The sequence below is a fragment of the Mus pahari genome, chromosome 15, assembly GCF_900095145.1.
Source record: "Mus pahari chromosome 15, PAHARI_EIJ_v1.1, whole genome shotgun sequence".
NCBI lineage: Eukaryota > Metazoa > Chordata > Mammalia > Rodentia > Muridae > Mus > Mus pahari.
In genome coordinates, this window is record NC_034604.1 from 15,716,571 (window position 1) to 15,722,845 (window position 6,275).

A 6,275-nucleotide genomic window follows, 5' to 3' on the forward strand; every position below is an offset into this window, starting at 1 on the left:
ACACACACACAGATTATATATATATATATATATATATATATATATATATATATATGTATATATATGACAGTAATCCTATAAGTTTGCAGTTAACAATATGAAAAGGACTTTATGAATTCAGTTCTATCAAAAAACAGTCTACAAAGTTGAGATACATGTTCTGGTAAACACTTTACAGTTCCTCAGATAATAAGTGGAATTGTCCTATCACATATGGCCACATGAATTGTATATACAAATTCTCACAGGAAAAAAAAAATGAAGAATTTGGAGCATGGAGCCAGAGAGGCATTCAGGAGTCATAAACCATCCGTGTACACACAGCATTTACAAAGAAAGAAGAGGGGAAAACAAAAGAGAAAAAGGAAGAACAAATTACAGGCAGACAGGCATCTGTTGGACCACTAATAAGCTCTGGAAGTATTACACTTAAAGAGAGCCACAGACTGCCAACCAGTTGCATAGGAATGCATACTACATGAGTGTTGAGTATAGGTACATGTGTCTTGGCATAAAGTGTGCTGGCTGCTGTCAGTAAAGGAGCTTGTAATGAATGGGCATGAATTTTCTTTGCACAGTAGAAAGTGTCTTAAAATTTCCTGTAGAAACAGCAGCATTATCTTTTGACAACAGCGAAGCCTGTCCTTTACACATTACACACAGATGACTTGTATGGATGTGAGATTGTTTCACTGTGCCTGTTACACATACACATTCATCTGTGCATAAATGTTAGAACTGTACTCCAAGGCAAATAATAAAATGCTCTCATGTGGGTTGTGCAAATGAAGAATGAAAAATGAAGGATCCAAGCTGGGACTAAAAAAAAAAAAAAAAACATAGCAATACAATAGAGCAAAAGCCGGGTATATCAATAATTACTTTGCGATAGTAAGTGTAATGCACACTCCTATTAAAAGGGTTTGTAATTTAACCATGTGTTCTATGCAAGACACACAATAAAACATATGGCTGGGATGACAGGGAAGAAGGGTGCCACACAAATATTCTGCAAAGGAAATCTTACCTTATCAAATGAGAATTTAATATAAAAACATGACACAAAGAGAAAACATTTCATGAAAATAAAATTTTCAAATAAAAGCAAAGATAAGATTTGTATGAAATTGTCAACAACTTGAGATGGCAAATTTATAATCACTATGGGGTTTTCACTTTTATCTTTTGCTGATTCATCCCTGGTAACTCAGCACAGGAACATAATTAGCAATAAAAGGATGCTGCTAAGCTCGTCTACTCCTCTCCACCAGCAGTCTTGATATGCTGTGGGGAATGAAGAGGCTGATCTGTTTTTCTAGTCAACTGAACCATCCCAGCATGGACTATCAAAATCAACAGCCAGAACTGAAGGTGCTTCCTCCCATACTTCTGGTTGACCTCTTTTCTGCTCTCCAGCTTTCCCAAGTCTCTGGGAACCAGCATTCTTTTCTTCTTTCACAAGTTTGATCTCTTGGTTTCTATAATTCAGTGAGAACATCAGCCTGACCTGTTTCACTCAATACAGCAATCTGTAAGTCCATCAGCAGGTGGCAGGATTTTGTGCTATTGTGGCTTTTCTTGTGAGTACAAATATCCCACATTTTCTTTCTCTGCACCTGTGTGTGATTGAGGGAGCAAAATATTTGGTAAGAAAGCTTCAGGTTTGAACACCTTACTTAGCCAAATTGAATGAATGTAGGTATCTGTGTAAAACTACTTCCTAAAACAACTTCAGAAAGTACCATTATATTAGTGACTATTAACATCACTGATTTTCAGGCATTGTATAACCATTGTTTATTGATAACTGGTAACTTATTTATTGAACAGAAATACTATAGTGCAAATCAAAGAAATTTTCTAGGGAGGTAGATTGAGGACTGGTATGGGATTTCTTCTGTCCACACTCCCTCAGTACTTCTCTCAACTTCATGCCCACTCCTTACTTCTGAGCAGCCAACTCTTAATCTACAAAATAAACACAGACATACAGGAGAATTCAAAAATTAACTGTCAGCATGTGCTCAATAATGTTGGCTTTCCATCTGCCTTTTTTTATTGTTGTTGTTGTTTTGTTTTGTTTTTCAAGACAGGGTTTCTCTGTGTAGCCCTGGTTGTTCTGGAACTCACTTTGTAGACCAGGCTGGTATCAAATTTAGAAATCCTCCTGCCTCTGCCTCCCAAGTGGTGGGATTTAAAGACATCCCCCCCACCACGCAACTCCATCTGCCTTTCATGTTCCAAGCAATGCAGACTCATTTTTATGTGAAGTCTCCCTTAGATAAAGCAGTTAGAACAAGAACATGATAAACTCATAGCATAAATGTATTAGATGGCTGAAAGAAACAGTCACTATCTCAATAAGTTATTAAAATTTCTACAATGGATTTTACATATGAAAAGTCAGACTTTCCTCTTCTGCCTGCAGATAACAGCTTTAAAATAAATAAACTGAACAAGCAAGGGTGGGGCAGGTTACTTAGTGGAGGAAAACCTGTGTAGCACATGAGTAAGCCTGGATTCAACTGAGCAAAAGAAGAAACAATATCCTAAAGCTCCATGTTCACATAGAAAGAGACTGTTGAGTGTTTTGCTACACTGCTTTGTGCTCCCAACCAGTCGTGCGCTTCCAGCCACCTGCCGAGGAATTCATTGGATCGACGAGTGAAACACACACACACACACACAATGAACACATATCATCATCATCATCATCACTCATCATAATGAATGAATGTCACTCACACAAAAATGAGGACCTTTATCTGCAGAACAGTTGCATAAGCTGCAGGCTACCGTATTCTTAGAATCCTGTTGTTAACATATGTGACTGGCAAATTGCTGCAAACCCAAGTATTTCTATCTCTTACCTTTCTTACCACAGACAAGACTACAGAGCTATGGAGTCAGAGATGCGTAGAGCTCTAGAACACAAAACAAGAATACACAGGTGATCTTTGCTTCCAAGGGAGGTGCTCCAGGTGTTAATGTAAGGCATTGGCTCATGGTAGAGACAAAACACTGAAAGACAACATAGGCCAGCTCTACACATCCAGGCCGTAGAGACATGTTGAAAGACAAGCTAGAGCACCACTGTCGGAAGATGAGCAGGATGCCAAATGTTGGTGTTAGCAGTGAGGCTTTCTAAATCACTTGCTGGTACATGCTTTCTTGTGTAGTTGGTTACAAAGGAGCCTCCATGTAACATGCAAATAAAGACCTCTGGCAGCCATCAAAGCCCAGCTGCTAGCTCAGCTCTAGCTCAAGAAAGCACAGAAAATAAGATGAGAAAAGATGCAGAAAGAAAGCTATAAGAAATGGATTGGGCCAGGGAACTAAAGAGAAAACAGGGAGAAGAAGACAGGAAAGCAAGAGAATGAAAAGAATGGAGGGAGAAAATACAAGGAAGAAACCAGGCTCCCCTTACTTTTTTTTTTCTGGTATTTTCTTTTTTTAAATTTATTTATTATTATTTTCTTTATTTACATTTCAAATGCTATCCCGAAAGTTCCCTATACCGCCCCCCCCCCCTGCCCCTGCTCCCCTACCCACCCACTCCCACTACTTGGCCCTGGCCTTCCCCTGTGCTGGGTCATATAAAGTTTACAAGACCAAGNGGCCTCTCTTCCCAATGATGGCNNATTAGGCCATCTTCNGCTACATATGNAGCTAGAGACTCNAGCTCAGGGNGTACTGGTTAGTTCATATTGTTGTTGTACCTACAGGGTTGCAGCCCCCTACAACTCCTTGGGTACTTTCTCTAGCTCCTCCATTGGGGGCCCTGTGTTCCAACCAATAGCTGCCTGGCAAACACAGAAGTGGATGCTCACAGTCAGGCTCCCCTTACTTAACCAAAGCAAGATCCCACACACTGTGTGGCCACAGGACAGGAGCCTAGACATTCCACTGGGATCCCCACCCCCACCCCATTCCAGCTCAAGTATGCTGCCTTTAGAAATAGGGACAAGACCAGGCAAAGTGTTTCCTCTCCCTTCCAGGAATGTAACTTAAAACTTAAAATTGCCTTTACTTATCTTTATCACTTAAAACTATGCTTAGCATGAAGTAACTGACCAAGAATTATCACTTACTGAATGAATAAATTAATAGCAGTGTTTTAAACAAGAGACTGCATGAGGAGATCTAGTACTTACATAGGTACCTAACAAATTACAAAATAGCTCCACACAAGGAGACAATCAGAGCACTATTTGCACTCAAACTTGAACCTTGCTCTTGACTTGGCCTAAGTATACACAGACACCCAGACACACCCAGACACACACAGACACACACAGACACACAGACACACACAGACACACACCATATATGTGTTAAGGTTTATTTTATATATATATGTGTGTGTGTGTGTATATATATATATATATATATATATATATCATGTGTCTTATGCAGTAGAGAAAAATACATAAAATGCCCTGGATCTGGAACAATAGGCCATTATAAGGAACCCACTAGGAGTGCTGGCAAGTAAATGCAGGTCCTTTATAAGAGCATCAAGTGTTCTCATCCATTGTGTCATCTCTCCACAGGTATGTCTGGGGTTTTGTGTTTTCTTATCCCTCTCTCTGGGTCTTTATTCTTATGCTGCCTTGAAGTTTCCTGTAGACAGTGGCCTTAACCTGTTGTTACACGATTACTACTGTTTGCTTGTGTATAGATTGGAAGTTTATCTAATCAGCAGTTAGAAATAGTAATTGGTTTAATCATATTTTTTAAAAATATGAATAGAAGTTGATAGCAGATACAACTTTTAAGCATTTGTAAAAGTAACTTTTATTCGCCTAATATAATTGTCATTTTGGAGGCTTCCTGCTGAATAAGGTCACTCTTTCTAGTTTTTTTCTGAACTCTGGCTGGCTGGTTCAAATCAGCTGTTCTGGCTCACACTTCTGTCCAAGCTGACTGCTTCAGTCCAGCTTCTCACTGAATTGCTTTGCTTGACCTCAAACTAACTCTAGCCGTCTATTTTAAACTGGCTCCTTATTCTCTGGCTTCAACTGCCTCTGCTGACCTGCACTGAACTGCATGAACTCATAACTCTACTGCACTGCATTCACTGTACTGGCTCCCAACTGGCTCACTTCCCAACTCCCTTCCTCTTTTCCTGTGTTGCTCTTAAGAAGCTTCTTTCCGATCTGTTCTCATGAAAGTTGCGTACATCCGATCTCTGACTCACACTGTCTAATCTTTCTCTGATTTGTTACTTTGTCTGCCTCTCAGTTAGACATCACTATCAAACACTGTTCCTTCTACAAACTAAACTTACCTATATTTTTTGGCATTAAAGGTGTATACTAAAGGCATTTCTGTATTCCACCCAAGGGAGTTAAAAATTCCTCTACAAAAAAAATTAAAACTGGTTAAAGTATTGGATTGATAATGACAGAAGTAAGAATTTATCCAATTTTATGGAAGTGTGCACTCTAAAAAATATAAACATACAAATTAACTGTAATAGGATTATGTTCCTATTTCCCTTTTGCTTAAATATTTTTGAGGATAAGGAAAAATTAAGTTGTGAGGAAACTAAAGGTGTATTTGACATCATGGTTTGTCACTGGGAACGTGACTTGAAAACCAGGTTAACATAGGAGATCTAGGCCCTGGGCCTGGAGAGAGTCCTTGGTAAGCATCCCGTGCTCTCACTGAAGACCCTGATTCCCTTCTCAGCACCCACAGGGCAGCTCACAACCATCTACAACTCCAGTTCCCAGGAATCTGGTGCCCTCTTCTGGTTTCCATGGGCTCCTGCGTTCATGTGTCACTGAAATACACTCAGGTTCACATACAGATAAGAAAAAATAAAATGTTTTTAAAATAAAACCCAGATCTGAATGACAAGACTTCTCAGATTCAACAAGGCCAAGCAGGCAGGATTCTCTTTTGGAGAGTAACATGGCATTCGATCATCTGAACTTATGCATATTCACATTCAACTCTGAAGCCCGATTCTGACTTTGGCTCAAATGTACTGTGCACTTTGCTAGGTTAGAATCATGATGCAGAAATGTTACTAAAACGGAAAAAAAATGTATCATTGTTTTTGTCTCTGTGCTCTTTCTTGGGCCTCTTTTGTTTGGCACTTCCTCAAGTAAATTTACATTATTATATGTCTGTTTTAACTTGTCTATGATGATTCATATTTTAAAGAAACAATTCAATAGGAGTAATTTGTAAGACTGACTTTAGCTTCCAGCACATTGCATCGTATCAGAGGGCTTGCATGATTCACCAGCATAATTTCAGTTATA